Genomic DNA, 22,626 nt, shown 5'->3' on the forward strand with positions numbered 1-22,626 from the left:
ATTAATTAGAACATATTAAATATGGTGAAACAGAAGCATGTATAATTGGAAAATATTAAATTTGGTGAAAATAAGTGATTAATGAAGACACTAGACTTGCATAATCAAACCTTCTCTTGATTTCCAATTGTAGAATTTGTCAAATAAAATATTTATTAGAAAATAGAATAAATTAATCAAGTGTAGCAGAATTTTATTTACAGTAACAAAATTCTATTTACACATATATATAGAGAATAACAAGAACTACAAATCATTGCTCCCAACACTCCTTAGTACATAATTTAATGAGTTTATAGTCTTCTTTTTAACGTGCCTCAGGAGACCAAACAACACAACAAAAAAGTATTGAAATAAGAATAAGCACCACTTAAGTAGAAAGAAAAAAAACAGTCAATAAGCAAGCAAGACCATTAAAATCTTATTTCATGCATGGCCTGTTCATAACAGTTCATTTAATAAGTTATTACGCAAATATAACAAGAAACTTGTATTCCAACAAATAAGATTGTCGTGGCATATAATTGGCAGAAAAAAATACCTCCTCCATTCATATCAAGCCATGACGACAATCGAGCCAATCCAGAAGTAGCAAGAGGGCTGCTAGTGCAGACCCTTCCATCTCGAACAAGAGACAAGCTGCCAGTGCCAACTCTCGATATTGGACCAATCTGAGATGGAACAACACTACTTGGACTTCTTATATGAGCCAAAGAAGGTGGGGAACTCAAAGGAGACCCAGTATGCTTCCAATATGCTGCAGCAATTGACTTGAGATGATTGTTGTGACCAAAGGAAAATCTCCCTAGAGCTGCTAGGATGGAAAAGAAATCAAACTTCATTAGCTCAGTTAAAAAATTACAATACTGCCCCAAGAGGAGCAGGTTTGTTTGAGCAGCCTCAAGAGTATGAACAGCTGCCAATATAATGCCTAAAAACCTGGTGCAAACGACTTCTTAGAACTAAACAAGTCAACAAATGAATAGGCAATTTTTGATGATAAACTACATACCAACAGCAACCTCTGCTCTGACTAATGGACTTCAATCTGAAGCTACTTAATAGGCTTTTAATAATACTAATCCCTGCTCTAATTTTTTCATCATTATCACATTCTTCATCTCCTCCAACACGATCTCTACACAAGTTAGAGCCCACATCAGAAGCCCTAACCTGAAAATAGGACACAAGTATTAAGATCAACTTATATGTAGAAATAGAAATACTCCCATCTTTATATATATATATATAAACAAAAGTATAATAATTGATATATGAAAGGTGAACCTCTGGTTGAGGAGCAGAGTGCAAAGGAGCATATATAGCTAGAGCGTCTCTCGTAAACCCATTATTTGAGCCTCAGGAAAATCTTCCCATAGCTTTCCCAGACAAAGATAGCCACTGAAGAAATAGGGGTTCAGTTTGTGCGTCACTTGGGGTTGAGACTTGAAGGTGCCTCAAGCAAACTTGGATAAAACATGCTTCAATACAGGCTTCTTCACCAGCCAAAACAAATGCTGCCATTGCACGCTGTTTTGGATATCAAGAAACCTGATGAAATATGTATGTCCCCCATCCTTCACTAGATCAACCTGGCATGACTATCAATCAACAAACAAAACAATCAATTGTCAGAACAAAATTACGAGGCCATTTAGACCAAGGTATAGCTCAAATCACATGAATACCCTATCAACAGCAAGAATCTTTGTCCAGAAGAACACAAGAATCTGTCGTAGTTCTGGTGTTGTTGTTTGCAATAGCTTCAGAACATATGGAAATATCCCTACAGACAGGGCCTGCAAAAACAAAAAATGATCAGAAAATAAAGCAATAAGGACGCATCAGATCATCGTATAGAGATGGTATACCATGATAGTAGTAGATCAGTATAACTAATGTGATAAAATACCAAATTCCAACCCAAGATGATCTGCGGTTCATAAGCTTACAACAACAAACTTACAGTCTTTTCTTAAATGATACATTGAAAACTTCAAAAGAAGAAAATGGAAAACTAAGATAAAACTTATCTGTTTTTATTATTATTTTAAGGTCTTCATGAAGTGAACAAGGATAAATGAAGAAACTATTTAAAATGATGACCACTAGTCAAAACTATGTGAAGCATGTGTGTGTGTGTATACTGTCACACGTTTATTAAACATGTAAACTTTGTTATGCATTATCATCGAATATAAAAGATGGAAAATGAAGCATCTTCAAAGATTAACGAAAGAACTAGTCTTTGGTCCCAAAAATCTATCAGCAACTGTGAATTCCATCAGAAAATAAAACCAAGCAAAATCTGATAGTTACACAATGCACCCATCAGAAACTGATCACAAATTTGTTTGCAACGAGAAAGTTCCCCATGTTTCTAATACACTCAAAAACAATATTAGTTTGCAACGAGAAAGTTCCCCATGTTTCTAATACACTCAATTTCAAGTACTCAAGTACATGACCAAAGCTTATTTGCTTAGTTTATATAAACTCAAACAAAAATCATGTATATGCAATTCAAATATTCAACAAAGAAATTAACAAAAATAAGATAGAGAGTACTTATGATTAGCCTAATCCATTACAAGCCCAAACTTACAAGGGGAGGACACTAATCAAAGCTTAATACTAGAAACAAAATAAGAAAGAAACAACAAGCTACAAATTGACACCACACAAACCTAAAACATAACCCAATTCATAGAAGAGAAATTTCCCTGCAGTTATTGAAGAGGAAATGAATGAAGATAAAAATAAGTGAAAACCTAGTTCAACAAAAAATAATATAACCACGAAATAAAATTGGAGAGTGAAAGTTAAAGTAGGTCTCACCATTGCTACTATAACTATAAGTACACAAATCTGCATAATAAAAAATTAAATTTACAATATATCAAAAGCAAGAAAGTCATAATAAGGTATGAGCATTGAAAAAAGAGAAGACTTTGTTCTAAAATTTAGTGGTCCAGCTTTATAATGCATGAAATATAATCAAGAATGATGCATCAATGACACAAGTATAAATCAATAAATAGATGCAACAAAACTTTGAGTATACTTTAATGACTTAATCGATGCTATAAACTTAAACACTAGTTGTGGGAAGTCAATAATTCAACAAGCAAGCAAATATCTAAAGACAATATATATATATACATATATAAATTCATAAGGATAGCTCTACCATCTTTTGCTTAAATAAAACCCCTTTTTTTTTCTTCAGATATCTCTGCCATCTTTTGCTTAAATTACTGACTAAGATGGCCATAAACAAACCAAGTGATGTCTGGAACAGCTGTCAATGTTCCAAATCTGCCGTTAATTCGTCCAAAAATTTCATGGACCTAGCTTGTGAGTTTTTGATCTGTGAAAATGCAATATGAAACAGTGTATTAATTGAATTTTAGCAACAAAGCAAAAAAAAAAATGCACTTAGAATTGAAGTGTACTTCCTCAAACAAGGTAAGTTGTTTAACTCTGAAAAAAAAATATCTTAACCATTGTTGACTGAGTAAATTATTTTAAAACAATGACAGTAATAAGATGGAGAGACAAAATAGAACACTATTCTGCATCAACCCCAAGCTACAATCAGAAGTAACCTAGAACTCAAAACATAAAGCTTATAGCTCAAATTCAGACATAGAAACACATTAAACTACTAAAGGATCTAGCACAAGGAATTCAACTTAAATTTAGACATTCCAATGAGTTTTTCTCTCCTTACTAAAGAAGAAGAATTCCTAAAATGCAATAGACGCTAGTCCTCCTGCCAGGGCTTGAATTAATCAAGGAAACAAAAAGAAATCATGAAACATAAAGAATAAAACTATTTGCAAATCAGGCAAACACAAGAAGAAGCAATGCAAATTTAGACAGAAGTATACACTCTGGAACATCTGTTCTAGTTGGCACAGCAATTTGCAACAAAACTACTTTGTCCTCAAGGAATTTTTCGAAGGCCAATATCTTCTGAGGAACCCCTTTGATCATATCAAGGCGATCTACACCTAACATCACCTGTAATGCCATATATTTCACATAAGAAATAGTTAATATATAAAACATAAGATATATCATTAAATATACAAATTAGAGAGGAAAAAAATATTAATCTACTAAAATTAGAATTACAAACACCTCTCTACCCATGCAACAAGTAGTATCAATAGCATAAATAGAAATGTGTCACTAGGAAGGTAAGGACTAAGAATTATCTAACAGCTTTACAGTAAAAGAACCAAATAGGTAGATAACAGATAAAAGCATGTTTAACAACACATGTTAACTTTTTAAACCATGTCCTTTGCTACACACAATGAACTCATTTTAACGTGTAAGCTGATTTTATAACTTCTTTTATTGATTAATTTTGTTCCTAAGTCCCCTAGATGGCTGGTATGAATTGGATCAAAACTAAGCTTAGAAAATATAGAAACTTTGAAAATTTCGATAGCCCCTAAAATATACAAGCAAACAGAGCAAAGTCAACCTAGACATACTTTGGCATCAATGAGTTATCATAAAGGTTTATTTTAACGAGTTTACAAATGATGGTAATAAGCATTATTAACAGAAAAATTATGATCTACCACAGTAAGCAAGACAAACCTGCACTAAAGTAGTGGGTCTATATGTACATATAATCAAGTGGTGGTAATTGGTGGTGGGGCTATGAGGTTATAAATTGCGGTTCAAGACTAACAAAGATCTTTAACTATTTGATACTGAAAATAAGTATACTAATAAAGACTAACAAAGATCACTTCACTTTTCACTTATCCCTCTCTATTCTTATCCAGTTGGTCATATTATATAAAATTTAATTGAATATACACATAAATATAAAAGTAGTAATCACCACTTGTTCAATTACCTTACATAGTTAAAAATTCAAGAATCCTCTGACCAAGCTTTAAGCTTCTAGTTGCTGGCTAATCTTTTCCAAAGTCTACATGAAAATATTGAATAAATGCTTGTTAGTGGAAAGAAAATTTTAGTCAAGCAACATAATTGGCAAGAAAGTAAGTGCATGCTAGTAGACCACTTGGCAAGAGAAGAAGTGATGTGGTGAGCTAGTTGTCAAGTTATTGAATGTTGGCCTAGTCAAGTGTTAATATACATGCATAAGAATTAATCTTCTAGCGGTGGTTAGAAAGTATTTCAACCATTATAAATATTAGTGTGTTAGTAGTTTGTGTCATTTTTCGAATGGTCAGTAAGAATAGTTGTTTACTGTCATATTATTCTTTACTTTTAGTATGTAAAGGCAGAATTTTGTTAATCAAAAGATTTTTCTGGTTCCTTTCACCTTAAAGAAAGCATTGCGATCTATTATATATTCATATAGCTATATATATAGATATAAATTATGTGTACTCCGATTAGTACCTATCATAAAGAAAATTATATATATAGTAAACTAAAGATTGAATAAAAAAAAGATCTTAAAAAAACATTGATCAATAAAATTATTTGGACAATTAATCTCAACAAGTCAACTATCCAATTAATCACAATCCTCTAATGTTGTAGTAATTACACAAGTAACAATTTAGTTTTCACCTACAAGTATAGATTTCAAATTCAACATGATAATAAGAAATGAGAGAAAATTTTCTTACCTCCTTATTATATATACGATCTAGAAACAGTAGAGAAAACAGAAACCTAGCAAAACCCAACAAGTAAAAAGGAAAAGATAAAAATTAAGCTTTCTCCTTAAGATATTACAACTTCAAAATTTTCTTTAGCACAAAAAATAGCTTGAACAAAAACTAAAAGCACAATCCAAATGTAAATCATTATTTTAAAAATCCTTTTTCTAGAAGAATGGAGAGAACATAATTTTTTACTCAAAGGCATCATAATTTAAGTAAACACACCAACCGATACAATAACGTCCCTAGAGTAAGATACCAGAATGTACTCCACAACTCCAAAGTTAAAAACAAAGTGAAATGTGTACAACTTCAAGGTTTACCATTATTCTCATGGGAAGTAAAAGTTAATTGCTTATAGGACTTTCAATAAACAGTTTGTGTGCATAGCTTCCCATATTTGTTAAATCGGGTTCAAATCTCTAGACACTACAAATGCAATATTATAGATGCAATTAACATTAAAGTACAAACAACATAACCATTGTTGTAAGTAACATTGGATCATGTTTATCTTCTTCTTCTTTTTTGTCAGAATATATACACAACACAAAGCAGAAGCTTTGAAAAAAATGTAATTTACCTTTGAAAAGAAACAACAAAAAAACAACATTAATATAAAAAAAAATGAGAAAAAAGGGTCTGAAAACAAAATTAGAGGGTTTGAAAAAGAGGGTTTCCAGTATTCCTCTGTACTTGCCACCTACATCAATAAAAAACCCAATTATATAATGATTAAAAAACAAAACAACAATAACAAACTAATAAAATGTTCACATGACAAATACAAAATCAATCACAAGCACAAGTTAGAGAATATTCTTAAAATTTGAGAAAAACAAGAATCTAATATATATATTAATGACTTGGTTAAAATTTATATATAAAACCGTAATAATGATAATCGATTAATATAGTAAATTAAAATTTTAATGCCTGAAATAACATTGTTATATAATTTAGTCATATTATCTTCATTGCAAACTCATATTTATAACAACAATTTTAATTGCCTTTCTTCTGCATATGTGTGAAAAAAGGTCACTAGTATAAGAGATAATTAGAACAAGGCTCCAAGTGGGAGGGCTATGTTAACAAAATTACATTAGCAACTAAGTAAGCTCTCAATTTCAAGGAAACTTGAGTGAACAAAACATACAGTAGACTAAACTCCAAGTCATTATCACTAATAGATTTCAATCAAGCTAGAATGCATGTTTGATTTCCACGACTAATGAATGACTTATACAAAGCAAAACTCCATATCTCTATGGACCAAGACCAAGCATTTTATAATATTTTTTATCTTCACTAAGTAAAACAAAATTATCAGTGAACTTTTTTTTTAACAATGTTGGTCTCCACAGCCTCAAGGTTTTCATTATCTTAATGCCATCATAAATTTACACTTATTGAGATTACAATTTCTCACATTATAAGAAAACTTATTGAGATTACAATTTCCAAATTTACACTTTCAATACAACCCAAATATGGTCCAAAAAATTAATTTGTTCTAGTATGTAAATAAATTACAAATATGGTCCAAATAATAGAGATGCCCAAATTTATTTTGAATCCCAATTACAATAATAAGATCCATGCTTATTATTAAGTAGATACTAAGGTTAGCCATTATTTTTTTCTTAAATTTAAAACAACTAAATAATAGAAACAGTGCGAAACTCATAAATTTCAATTATGTTGCACTAAAAAAACCATACCACAACCCTCTCACCCTTAACACAAGTCAAAAGTTGGAAAATTTTATTGAAAGAACAGAAACCAACAAGAAAAAATAGCTCAAAAAGAGATGTTTATTAAATTTTGATTTATTAAAGTTGAATAAAGATATTCAGTCTTCAAAGTACACGTTTTTAGCTAATTTTCAAGTAGTGGGACAAAAGTGAAGCATATAATTATAAATTTAGATTTCTATTCATTAAGATTTGTCCACTAAAAAAATATATAAGAGTGTAATCCCCCATTCTCTCTATTCTGTAGCCATTAAATAATTTATTATACTTTCATCATTTTGGTTTTGGAAATTAGTTGCCATGGAATGAGACCATACCAAACTAGCTAAGATTTGCTAGTAGACATTATCTAACTTGACATGACCTCCACATAATTTAGATTTCTATTTTAATTTTTTGTTATCAATATGGGGCAGAATGTTCACAGAATCATGCAAACGCATCAGACTCATGAAAAGTTCAGATTTTAAATTTCCCTCTATTGGTTCATCTCAATATTCAAAATTGTCCCATGTTTCTATATCTTATACTTTTCCCTGGTAGATTATGTTTCTTTTCAAAATGAGTACAGAGCAAATGACTTAGTACTTTGAGTGCCTTGGTACTAATAGAGAGTGTTACTTGAAAACAAGTACAGAGCAATTAGTTAAACATGTTCTGCTAGTTGTTCACTACCACACTAGCACTTCAATATTGTAGTGCCACACTATTCATTTCATATTTTCATTTGACATCTCTTTAGTAATTTTAAAGAAAGTACTAACAAAAATTTCAAGTACTAAAATTTATTTCCAAATAAAGAGCCATTAAGCTCTTACCTTCATATAAAGCATAATCAAGGAGACACTGAAGTCTGATCTATGAATGAAAAATGTTGTTGCACCATAAAATTGGAAACAACAAGAAACAAAAAAGAAAAAAAAACAAGCTCAGTAATTCCAGAAAAGAAAAGATTAAAACACATCATAACAATTAAAGTAAAGAAAGAAGCATACCTAGCAAAGGATAATGGAAATCCACCTAGAAGAAGCCCAGCATCAAGTTTGGCCAGAGTCACTTTGTTTCTCTTTTACGATAAGAGACTTGCAGAGATAATCAGAGATTCTTATCCATCTCACCGCTACCATTATTTACTTCACTGCCATTTTCAGTCTCATTTCCACTCTTATTCTCTCCCACTCCACCATCTTCATTATCGTTCTCTTCCACTTCTCTCTTCCTATCCTCATCTTCATCTTCATCCTCATCCTCATTTTCATTCTCATTCTCACTCCCATTCCCATACCCATCCTCATTCACATTCTCATTTCCATCGTGACTTCCATTCCGGCTCCCCATTTCTTCTCCACTCAAATACCTGTCAATAACCTTTTCCTCATCCTTCTCTTCTTCTTTTTCTTCTTTCTTCTTCTTTCTTCTCCTCCAAATCTGGTTTCAGAACCGACTCTTCCTCGTTCTCAATTCCAACCTCGCAAGCTCCTAATGAATAGAAGCTCCACTTACCTCCTCTTCCTTCTCCTTCTCGACCACCCCATGACCAAGATCAGAAGTTTCAGAATCAGGATCACCATTGTTATTAGAAGAAGAAGAGGAAGACGGTGGCTGATACTGAAACCCTAACTGGGTATCGCTTGAGGGATGGTCAGAAGTGTGTTAGAAAACTATTTAGAGCTTTGGAAATAAAAAAGTAGAGGCAAATAAAAAAGTAAAGAGTAGAAGATAATTTGGCTCCAAAATTTTGGTACCGCCAATTTTTTTTCCCAACTATTATTTTATTATTTGATGTATTATAATACTTTTTCAATACTATTATATTCATATGTTATGGAAATGGGTATTTGGTGTAGTGACTGGTGTTATATTAGATAAGGGCACTAGGAGTGTTGAGTTATGTCTTGAGGAAATGGTTAATGCTAAGTTATGTTTGGATGGATTAGATGATCAGAGTATTCAAAGGATTATCTTAATTAGATTTGTGATCGTCTTGACCAATAGTATTGTGATATATTCTCTGCAGAGATTTGCCAAGGTCAAGGAGCGCCTTAGGGGCAGGATATTATATGTGCTTCGGGAAAGAATTATGAGTCTTCTTGCAGATCAGAATCAATTTGCAGGTTGTTATGACACCTCAGTGACATGGAAAAGTGATTGCCTATGCATCATGTTATTTAAAGGATATGACCAGAAATAGAGTAGAGTTTCAGGTGGGCCAGGTGGCCAGCTTTATACTTGAGTTTACTCTTGTAGAGAGGATTAAAGGAAAAACAGTTAAGTGAACCACAAATAGGAGGATTGAGGATAATGTCTTAGCTGGATTATCTAAGGATTATACAGTGTCAGGTATGGATTTAGTAAGGTATAAGGATCAGATTTGGAATTCGATGGACACTAGGATTAAATGGGAGATTCTGGAGGAATCTTATACTACTCTTTTATTCTCTTCATCCAAGCATAATGGAAAATGTATAGAGTTTGAAAGCTTTATATTGATGGCCTGGGATGGAGAGGGACATAATGGAATACATGGAAAAGTTCTTAACCTGTTAGCAGGTCAAATCAGAGTATTGGAAATCAGTAAGGCCATTGCAGCCTTTGAGTATTCCATAGTGGAAATAAGGAAACATCGCAATGGGTTTCGCAGTGGGGCTGCCCAGGATAGTGGGTCAGCGTGTTTTGGATTGGGTCATTAAGGACCAGTATTTAAAGTGAGTTCACTCCTGTCAGTAAGGACAAATAACACAGCTGATCAGTATTCATATCTCTATGTGTGTGAGAGATGGTACTCCTTCATGGAATTCGAGGTCTATTGTAGAAGGCCATGAGTATATAGATGGAATTTAGTACAATTCATTATACTCAGACTGATGGCAAATCAGAGAGAGTTATCCAGTTATTGGAAAGGTACCTTATGAGATGAGGTATGATGGAGAATGTTTATCACTCATTCATTGGAATGAGATGGGTGAGATGTTATATCTAGATCCTGAGGTAGTTCAGGGGATCATTGAAATTATTAGAGGTTAAAGCTTGGATGCTCACTTCTCAGAGTAAATGGAAAAGTTTTGAATTGAAAAGCAGGAACGTGGAGTTCCAAGTAGAAGATTGTTTCTTCCTTAAAGTATCACCATGGAAAGGGGTGAGGAGATAAGAGCAAATTGAGCCCTAGATTAATTTGACAGTTTGAATCTTGGATAGGATCGGTCAGGTTGCCTTTAGAGTGGCTTTATCTTTGGCATTGTCAGTTGTATACAGTGGATTTTGGATTTCCATGTTGAAGACATGGGTTAGAAGAGACTCATGTGTTGAGTTATGAGAATCTGGAGATTGAGGCTAAGTTATCCTGTAAGGAATAGCCAGTTCAAATTTTAACAGAAAAAAATAAGATTTTGGGGAAACAAAGCAATACCTTGGGTTAAGGTATGTTATAGAAACAATGAGGTCGAGGGAACAACCTGGGAAACTAGAATCAGTTGTGCGGAATCTATATTCCGAGCGGTTCAGGTAAATTTCGAGGACGAAATTTTTGTAAGGAGGGGATAGTTGTAATGCCCCAAAATCCCTAATAAGGTTTAGGACCTTGATTAGGAAGCTGGGAGGGCCATAATTGATTTATTATATTATTAAATGATTATATGCATGTTTATGTGAATTATATTATAATATGATGATAAATGCATGCATATGGGTCTATTTTTAATTATAAGGTCATTTTGGTAATTTGGCCTGTTGAGGGCGTAATGGTGTATTTTCGTGCATGTTGGTGGATTATGAGTAATACCACATTATATGTGGATTTTTTCGAGTCATTCAGCATGAGACGATCTCGGAATGCAAGTTATCGGTCTGGTCATAACGGGGTTATTTTCGGGGCTCAGGGTGAGTCTTGGGGAAATTTGGTGATTAGAACATTACCGGGAATTAAAGGGTAATGGGATACGATTTATTGGTACTTGAGAATTTTGGGAATAACGGGAATTGGATGGCGTTAATTATGATTAGCAGGATAAGTGGTGAAAGGACTATTTTGCCCTTAATGGGCTTTGGGAGAGTGTTTTGACCCTAGGGGCATAATGGTCATTTTGGACCAAAATCAGTGACTTAGTCACCTTTTCCCTAAGCTGAAGGTAACTTTAGAAACAGAGCATCATCATCCTCTCTCTCTCTTCTCGATCATCTCTTCCTCTTCCTTCCCTTTGGAATTTTGAAGCTAAGTTTGAGGATTCAAGTGTGGGAATCAAGGCTTGAGTTTCTAGACTTTAGTTCAACCATTGAAGTGGACTCAATTCAAGCTTGAGGTAAGAATTCAGCCATGAAATTCTAGTTATACCCTGTTTTTATATTAGTTTTCAGTTGAGAATTTTGAAGTGATTAGTTGAGAATTCATGGAAGTTTTTGAGAAAGTTTGCTTGGGTTTTGATGAGGTTGAGCTATGGATGAAGTTTTGGGGTTCAATTATAGGTTTGGATGATGTTTGGGATTGGGTTTGAAGATTGGTTTTCAGGGGAAATCGTAGGCAAGAAGATCAGAGATTTTCTGGTCTGTCAATGGCGCCCCAGCGCTATGCAGGGTAGAGAGTACGGTTCTCTCTGACTTGGGGCAGTGCCCCATCGCTACCTAGCAGCACCCCAGCGCTAGGTCATTCTCAACAAGGCATATTTTTAGGGCTTGGGATGACTTTGGGGGCTCGAGGGATGGTTCCACTACCCCGTTTGGGTGGATTGGAAGTCCCGAGAGCTTGGGATTAATCCAGGGAGTGAGGTTTTAGATTATGAACCTTTTATTGACTTACTTTATTGATGGATTCCATATTGGTTATGACTAGGTGGCTGCTAAAGGATCAAAGGATTGATCGTTCTCAAGGGTCGTTCATTTGTTATTTCTCGCTCGAACTAGAGGTAAGAAAACTGCACCCAGTTTGTGATACATGAGAAATATGTGATTAGGGCATGCCGTGAATGTTGAATATGAGTTTGATCAGAGCTTGAGTCTCTACATTTGCGCATGATCATAAGTATGCTAGCAGTTGTTAAGTAAGCATGCTGAATACCCTACATTTGGATATTTGACATATGATATATGCCTGGTAGCATTGCTTACTTGTGCGCGGCACTGACTTATTAGTCAGAATTGGCAATGGTGTTAGAACTGACTGTGAAGCTGTGACTTACTAGTCAAGTTCGACAACAGTACTGAGCACTGGTTGTGTATTGTTGACCTATGAGTCAGGAGTGGCATAAGTTTCATGAACGCAGAGCCGAAAAGATTAGATCTAATCGACATCTGCATTGAATGACACATCATGAGCATTAATGCCGGACCGACCTCACGTTCGATGAAAATTATAAGCGCTTGTCTAGCCTATGGCTAGTCACTTAGAGTTAGGGCTAGAAGGTCTAGGTGACCGCATCGTCACATGGCTAAGGGTACGGAACGCACACTAGTGACTTCCTGGTTACTCATTTGGTTTACGTAGTGACTCCCTCATCGGTCACTCATTTGAGGGTGCGGAACCAATGTTAGTGACTTGTTCATTAGTCACTCATCTAGTTTAAGTTAGTGGCTTGCTCATCAGTCACTCATCTGAGGCTGCGGAACTCATTTTAGTGACTTACTCCTCTGTCACTCATCTGATTAAGGCTATAAGCCCCAACAGAGTTATCGGAACCTCCAGTGTTAACCACTCATCTGTTTAGGATTGACTTGATAGTCATCCATACAGGAGGGCATGGCCCACAACCATTATTATTTGGATTTATTTGCATGCGTGAATAGGGCTACTATTGCTAGGCATGCACATTATGATTTAGTAACATGGTATTCTGTTCGTGAGCATATTGAGTTTTCTTGTTGGGCTTCAGCTCACGGGTGCTATGTGGTGCATGTAAAGGCAAAAGAAAGTTGGACCATCCTTGACATGGAGATCTTATGTGACGATGTGTACATATGTAGCTGCTCGACCGCCACGACCGGGGGTTGAAAAAGGAACTAGGGTTAAACCCTATTTTTCCACTTAAGTCAGCTGGTTGTAAATATTTTCTTGTAATTAACCTTTAAGTTATATTTTTGGGATCCCAAAGTATATGGTAAACATTTTAGTGAAGCGTTATATCTTAACCAAAAATTTTAACCCTAAACCGCTATTCATACTTAGTTACACGATTATAGCCAAATGACTCGATTAGCGAGTTTAGCACTGTTTAAAATGCACAGCGTAACGGTCCTTGTAGTTTAGGGCATTACAACACTAGTACATTTTCCTCAAATGACACTGGAGCCTCTTCACAATTCGAGGCATCACCGTTTCCATCCACCACAGTTGGCCCTCCGATGATACCACCTGAGGCTTTCCAATCCATGATTCAACACTTCAGTCAAGCCTTGATGACCCAGAACAACAACTTCCAGCAAATGCAACAATATTTGCAAACAACAACTCCGAGCATCCAACCTCTACAATTTTAGCCTGTCAACTTGGACATGAACATGATATAGTCCATGATGGCAAGCTTTCAACCACAACCACCACCACAGCCACCACAATAGCCCGACGATAGTGACTTTGGAATTTATTTTGATGACATTTAGTTTTATTAAATTACTATTTTTAAATTATTAATATTTTGTGTTGTTTTTTTTTTATTTTAGAGACAATACGACTTATGTTTTGTTATCTTACATTTTGGAGACTAAGGATATTGTTAAATTGGTTTTATTATTTAATTAAATAAGTTGGTTTTATTTATTTATTTAATTAATATTTAATATTTTAATCGATATAATTAATAAAATATATTTTTAAAAAATTGTATACCTACAACAACGACATGCCATCGCCGTAGGGTGCACGCTGAACACAAAAATCTGAGTTTTCGTGACACTACAGGGACGCCATGTCGTCGCTGAAGGCATATAAACCCATACACTCGTCAGCGACGACATGTCGTCGTTGTATATGGAGCGGTCGATGGATCTACAGCGACAACATGTCGTCGTTGTAGAAGTTTTTCTAATATCAAATTTTCAAATCTTGCACCACCAACAGCGACGACATGTCGTCGCAATATCCTAGTCCAACTAAAAAAAAGGATTTCCTACTGCGACCGACATGGTGTCGCTGTAGTAAAATGCTACTGCGATGACTGCATTTTGTCATCACCGTAGATTGCTACACATACGGACCTACAGCGACGCCGTTGTGGCGATGACATGTCGTCACCATATACCTACAGTGACGACTTCTTGATCTACAGCGACGACTGAGCCTTTTTCTTGTAGTGTAAGCTGTCAAGTTTGACTCGAGCTGCTCACTCCAGAGTTAGCTAGATGCTTTCTTCATAGGCTTGTCCACCAGCTGTACCCCGTGCTGAGTAATTCAGCTCGTATTTTTGGGGTACAACAAATTTAGTTATTCATTTGCATACTAATTTTCATATTTCAATGCATAAAGGTATATTACCATGCTAGGTGAATTTGTTAAAATGGTTAAAGAGGAAATTGTGATTTTTGCTTGCTTATTTTATAGTAAACTACATTTTAATTAAAAGGATAGCAAACATATGTCTTATAAACTCATGTTTTAAAACTGATATAGTAAAATGTGTTTTTCCATACTTTAAAAATGTGTTCTCTTTAAAATATATGTGCAGATTTTATTGACAAAATAATTAAAGAATTATTTTTTTAGATGACTGAAGAATTTAGTTAATAATACGTGAGTATAATTATTAATTTTTCCAACTTTTAGATAATTATGAATTCATATGAAATTTTGTTACCTAGAGGTCTTATTTTTAGCAAAGGTCAATTTATGTGACGTTGTTGTATTATCTACTTAATTAGTTTTTGCCAAATTAAAATATAGAACTTTTAAGGAAATTGATTTATTTTGGTCAAATTAATTATTTAATGAGAAATAGAAAAATGTTGTCATGCTTTATCTTTATTTAAATAATAAGTGGGATTTTATTATTTTGGTACAAATATAGCTAAAGAACTAGTTCAATAAAGTAATTTTGTGAAATAAAATCTAGAGTGAAACTTTATTATCTAAAGAGGTAATATGGTAATATTAACAAAGTTGGTCAATTATTCACTTCTTGCTGACTTTTTAAGAAAGCAACAATTAAATAAGGAAATAGAATTTACCATCTTCAAGGCAAATTTTAAGAACCCCCACGTTTGCATGTTACATGCAAGTTGATGTTTACATTCAAATGTACAATAATTGATAAAGTGCATGATCTGTGTTTTGAAACTATTGAGATTACATTAGTAGAAATGGTATTATTGTTTATGAGTTTATGTAAGATTATTGTATGGATGAATTGAGATGCAATTTGTGCCATGTGTGTGTGGCCCATGCACACGTGAGTTATGTCTGTAGGGTATGTTTGGTTTTATTTGGTATTAAGACAAGTGTTTGATTGTTATTCTAGGCTCGTTGTGAAGTATCCTACTCTTTAATTTGCTTGGACTTGTAGTAAGGAAGTTAGCTAGAATTCTTATGCTATTATGTTGAATTGTATGAGTTATCAATTGTGAGGTAAATTGTTATGTATGTATGTGATGTATAACTATAGGAAAAACATAGTGTTGTTTCTGTGCTGAACGCGACACAACAAATGAGTTGCTAAGGTATAACGCAACTCATAGGGCGGACCCGCTAAGGTTATTCTAGGACCTGAGATCCTAATTACCAAACATAGGATTTACTAGTTTATGATCTACTGGTTACCTCATAGAATTGTTTGCTTTATTTGTTATGATGATCTTTCAGATAAAGTGTATGAGATTATTATATGTCATTTTAAGCTTATGTACTATGAGAATAGTTTTGTGTTGTACCTATGTGAATTGTTGTTCTTGTTTGTACTTCCTTATTGAGCTTTAGCTCACCCCCCTTATTTTCCCCCTTTCAGGTAGGCGATAGCTTTTCTGATTGGCCCGCATTGTAATGTGGGGCGTTCCATGGTCTAAGTATGTATGTCGTGGGGCTGTGATGAACGAAAAACATTCTACCAATGCCTAGGAATTTTTTTATGAGTTTATCCTATTTAGTTATATTTTAAGTGAGACTTTAACATTTTATTTTAAATTGCATGAAAGACATTATGCTTTTATTTTAACAAATGGGCTCATATTGCATGATTTGATAAGGCTGCTGAACTTTAAACAATTGTGGTATTTTTCTAAATAAATATTGATTAGTTATCGTTTGCAAAAGATAGTAGAATAAGGCTTTTTATACATCACACACATACCATTTCCCCACAAAGTAGTTGCCTTTGGATAGAATTAGCTTGCCGGACTCAAACACCTCTTTTCTGCCCGGTTTGTTCAACAAATCCCCACACACAAGATTCCTACTCATATCTGGAACATACAACACATTAGTCAATAAAACCTTCTTTTCGGATGTATAGTAAAGATCAACATTCCCCTTTACTAACACCTTGGAGCTATGCTCATTCCCCATTTGGATCTCATGCCCATCCATTGACTCTTCAGAGATTTTGAAGATCTCTCTATCATAAGTAACATGAATGGTGGCACAAGTGTCATACCACCATCCTTGCACTTTTCCTTAGATGAGATTCACCTCACTCAAGGTTGCAACCAACTCCTCATCGGCTATGTTCACCTTAGATCCATGGTTATAGGGCTTTCGATACTTTCATTCTCTAGCCATGTGGCCACCCTTGCCACAAACAAAACAAGAGTCTCGCATACCCTTGAATTGCCCTTCATTCTTTCTTGGGGCTAGATAAGTATCCTTCTTTGATTGGGGCTTCTTCTGAGTCTTCCCTTTGGATTGAGAGGATTTCTCTATGGCGTTAGCCTTGGATGTCCCAAAATTAGACTCTTCCATGCACTTGTCCCTATAAAAAGACTCATCTTCAATCCTTAGGTGCTTCAAGATCTCTTCCAAAGATATCTCTTCATTTTTGTGGAGGATCTTCTTTCTATAGCTTCTCTAAGATGGAGGTAGTTTAGTTATAATCCCTCCCACAATGAAGGATTCCCGAAATGTTATCTTAAGAGTAGACAACTTATTCGCAGTAACTTGAAGTTCATATACTTGGGGATGTAAGGGTTTAGCATCAAATAATTTAGACACCATGTATTGAGTGATAAGGAATTTCTTGGTACCTTCTTCTTCAGTTTTGTATTTTTTTTTTCTCAAGAGCTTCCCATATCTCCTTTATTGATGTTGTGTTTGTGTAGAGATCATAGAGACGATCCTACAAAGCATTGAGTATGTGGCATCTACAAATGAGTTCATCCACTTCCTCTTTCTTCCTTTCTTTGATCACATCTTGAGAATCATCATCCTTTGGGGTTTCCAAAGTCTTCAAATTTTTGTCAAGAATGTAGTGCACCTTCAAAGTTGTGAGGGGGAACTTAATCTTGTCTTTCCATCTTACAAAATTTGAGCTATCAAACCTATCTAGTCTTACTAGATCTTGAGACATGAACTTGAGAGCTGAGATTGATGAGCTTTCTTCCATAAATTGAGTTAGTAGAGAACCTTAGAGATTGACAAACTTTGATACAAAACAAAGGTTAAGAGATAGAGATTTTTTATTGTTGGGGATTAGGCTTAATCAACCTTGGTTTTGTATTGCAAATCAAAGCATAAACAACAATTAATTTTACTCTACAGGTAGATAATCACAAATTACATAAACACAAAAGAATCAAAGTATAGAACAGACCTTTCTTGAAGAACAATCTTTAAATACAAAATCGCAAAGCTATGATTTTATGTGAAACACAAAAATTACAAGGCTTGACACAATTGTAGTTTTGTTGTCCAAAAATCTCTATTCTGAGCCTTCACCTTGGAATTGCTTGAAGCTACTACAATGGAATGAGATTAGGGTTCACAAGCCTTGATCATTCATACAAGTCAAGCTTTCTTGATGAGGATCTTGGAGAAAACTAGTAATCTTGAAAGCTAGAGAGAGTTTTTTTCAAAGAGAGAGAGATGTAAGTGATCAAGTCACCAATTAACTCAAATGAACCATTTAAATAGTATAGGAACTTCATTAGACTCAACCAATGAGATTAGATCATTTTAATTTGAATTTTAGAGCCAAAACATGTCACTGTACGGACACGTACGGACGACCCAGTCGATGTGTCTCCTAGCACCAGGTGACGTGTTGTCTGGTCTATGAAATTTTGGCCATCGCTGACGCCTCTGTTTTGAAGCTCCAAAAGTTGTCTCAAAAAATCCTCAAATGCTCCCAAACATTTTGGGTACTCTCATATACTCCAAAGAAACACTTTGGATCCAAAAAGATGATTTATAAATGCCTATACAGAAAATCAACTCTCACGTATTGACTTTTGTTAAGTCGTTATGGGTTTTGTACCTCTTCGTGCCTAACCAATTTCACCATGTATTTAACCAATCACTACAAAATATAACATAAAATACTCACAATCAGATTAAACATATCAAAACATAACCAACATAACATAACCTACCATACCGGAATCACTCCAACCGTAAACCAATACTATTATGGTCAAATGTGCAACCGAGCACTGAATCGTAAGCATGCATTTCAATATAACATAAGCATGCAATTTATCGTAATTTAAACATGCAAATTACCATAACATAAGCATGTCATGAAAAACATACAACAATCACATATCATATCACCAATACACGTATCATGCATAACTCAGAACATAATACATACTTATAACACATAATCAACTATTCTTAAGAACATAGAGCGTACACCCTAGGTGCAAGTGTCTACTCTTCTTACCTCTAGTCCAAGAAGCAACAATAGTTTTGTTCTCTTCAAGTTCCCTTACCCTTCCCTAGTCATAACCTAGAATTTCCAAAATCTTAATTTTCATAACAAAACAAAAACTATATCACAAATGCACCCATGCCCTTCCTAATGTTGATTCATACTCAAAGTGTCCTCATAAAAGTCCTGAAAGAAACCCTAATCAAAGACACATAAATCAAAATTGAAACTTAAAACTAAACCAAACCCCCTTTTTGGGTGAGTATCGTGGTTGCGCCAGGGCTTGAGCGCGGTCGCGCTCACTAAGAGTTACGACTCTCTGGGCATGTAGCGCGGTCACACTCGATGATTTCTCAGCTATTGCAAGATGCGATTTTAACCCAAAATTCCCCAAGAACACGAACTTAAACATTACCAAACCTAGATTTAAACATACAATAACTCCATAATTGAAAAAAAACTTTCCTAAACATATGTAATCATTCATTTATCTTAATTAATGTATTCATTCAAAGTTATCATAAATGCATGGTTACGGTTCAAGAACCGTAACTTCATCTTCAACCTCTAGACAACCTACTAACCATAGCCCATAAATCATTGCCCAAGAATAAATCCCTAGCTTATTTCTATCATTGAATTATAATCAAAACATTCCAAGAATGCAATGCGAACAATTTAATCATGACTTCTAGATCAAATTCCCAAGAACAAGTAATATCCACATCCTAATTCTATAGAGTAATTAGGTCTTAACTTCAAGTTGATTCCTAATCCTCCAACCCTTCTAGACTTCAATTTCAGATAGAGTCCTTGCTTTGGTCAATACAGTGGCTATCAACAATACGATAGACTTAACCTAATTTCTCCTTATACAGTCCTTGCTTTGGTCAATACAGTCTGCATATATTAACCCTAAAACCAAAAGACTAATTTTCTCCTAATTCTAACCCTCTCATAATTAGGATCAAATCATTTTAGTCATTTCACTCAAATCTAATAGTTTTCAATTTTCTTAATTAACTTGTGACCCAAAAGTCCTTTAAATTGTACTCTGACCCTTATCCGCATAATTTGTGACACTTATGTCTTTACTACTCGAAGGAATCCTTGTTGTTTCTCATAAACATACACAATCTAAAAAATTGCTCACATAATCATATTTCAAATCTTAACATAGTCAATTAGACACATAATCATGTAATTATATAAAATTACAAATAATACCCCTAATGGTTACCATATTACGAAAATACCCCTTTTAAAAGAAACAAATATTACAACCTCACTTCAGCGCCTCCCCGTAGTGATGCCTCGCATCGTGAGACCACGTACATGGGCCATCCTTAGCGCCTAACTTCGCTACCTCCTCTCGGCAAGGCCTTGCATAGCAAGACCCATCTTGCGTAGCAAGGCCACATACACGAGTCATCCTTGGTGCCTGACTTTGGCGCCTCCTCTAGACGGGGCCTCACATAACGAGACCCGTCATGTGTAGCGAGGTCGCATACACAGGCCAGCCTTGGTGCCTCACTCTGACACCTCCTCTTGGCGAGGTCTCACATAGTGAGACCCACCTCGCATAGAATGGCCCACCGAGGCACATTGCCTTGCTTCGGGGTTACCTTTTTCCAACATCACCTCAGAGTTTCTCGGTGCTTGCATGGCCTTGGGGGTGATATTGCTATGCGAGATCATGATGTCCTCGTACCTTGACACCCCCACTCGTACATGGCACATTTCTCGTGTCTGTCTTACATAATGTGGCTTTGACGCTTCAACCTAGTCTTGCGTAATGGTTATTTTTTGGACCATAAAGGGGGATCCAACGAGGTGGGGTTGCATGACCTTTGCGATTGGGGTTCTCTTAAAGGTGCTTTTCAAGAAAGAAATTCTCACATTCACACTTATATATGTTTATTTATATATTTTATTAAATATAAATATATTTAATTACGTTAGTTTTCATTGGCTGTCATTTAGTAGATATTGTTGTTGTTTTGATGCTATGTTAGCACTTTGGAGTTATAGTTGTTGTTGTTTTCATGCTATGTTAGCACTTTGGTTATTGATTTGAGACTTATTAGTTTTAAATTTTAATAGTTGTTTTGTAAACATAATATTTTTGTTGTAAACCAAACATGTTGATGACATTTTTAATATTATTGTTCACAAGACCTTTCTCTCTCTCTCTCTCTCTCTCTCTCTCTCTCTCTCTCTCTCTCTACTTTTAAGGTTTCCTTCTTCTTTCTTTTCCTCTCCCTCTTCTCTCAGCTAGGGCAGTTGTCGCCGCCCCTGGGTGTGGCTAGCAGAGCCTTGGCCGAGAGGGGAGATGGGTTGTCGGCCTCGGGGTGTGTGGTGGGTGCCTCTTTCTGGTTCGTGCATCTTTTCTCCTTCGGCTTCGGCGTGCCTTGTGTCGACTGGTAGTTCTCCAGCGTGGTGGGTGTAGGTCTTTGATGGGTGTGGAGCTCTGGCCTATGGGCACAACTTTGACAAGCTCCTTTTCCCAAAACTTCCCCAAGATGGGCTTGTTGCACTGTAGTGCGACGGGTCTCCCTTTGCTGGTTTGGGTAGTGGTTCAGGCCTTGGTGCATGTGTGGAGTCGGGAGGTGATGGTGATATAGACTCAATGGGTTGCTAACTTTTTGTTTCTGTTTGGTTTTTATGTATTGTCTTGTTGTTTTCTTTTAGCTTGTTTGTTTTTTGTTTTTCTCTTTGTTTGTATTTTTGGGTATGTAATAATGGTGTTGTATCACCCAATTTTTGGGACTTTGGTTTGTGCCAGTTTTGTTTGATTTGGCTCTAGTTTTTCTTCCATTGATGAAGGGTAGTCGAAATGGGTTGGAGCTCCATCGCTTAATTGTGAGATGTTTCAAAGGCAAGTTTTATGTGGGTGTGGTTTGCTACTAGGGTCATGACCTTGTAATGTTGTTAACTATCATCATTTAAGAGTTCATTGTTCTTAGATGGTTTGCTCCTATTGTGTATTAGTTGTGGTTTGCTATTTGTTTGATCATCTCTTTGTGAGATTTGTGCAGCTCTGTTTCCGCCAGACCTTGGAGGGCTTTGTCCCTTTTACCATTGAATGAATATTCTCCTTTAAAAAAAAATCCCCAACCTGTTGAGGACGTAATGTAGTAATTTTTTTAGTCTTAATGTAGTTTTAATACTAAATATTGTTTAGTATTTTATATGATTTTTTTTTTGGTATATCTTGTTGTTTGTTAATCTCTTTAATATTAAAATTAAGGATAAAAGATAAAATAATCGATTAAATTAATCGATCAAATCCAATTGGATTTGATCGAATTTTAAGGTCAAATTGGATTGGATTGGATGGTCATTTACAACATCCAACATTTAATTGGATTGAGTTGGTTAGAGGTAAAAAAGTTAGATCAGATCAGATGAGCAACCCTTGTGGGAAAT

The sequence above is a fragment of the Humulus lupulus genome, chromosome 7 (assembly GCF_963169125.1).
Source record: "Humulus lupulus chromosome 7, drHumLupu1.1, whole genome shotgun sequence".
In the NCBI taxonomy this organism is placed as follows: Eukaryota; Viridiplantae; Streptophyta; class Magnoliopsida; order Rosales; family Cannabaceae; genus Humulus; species Humulus lupulus.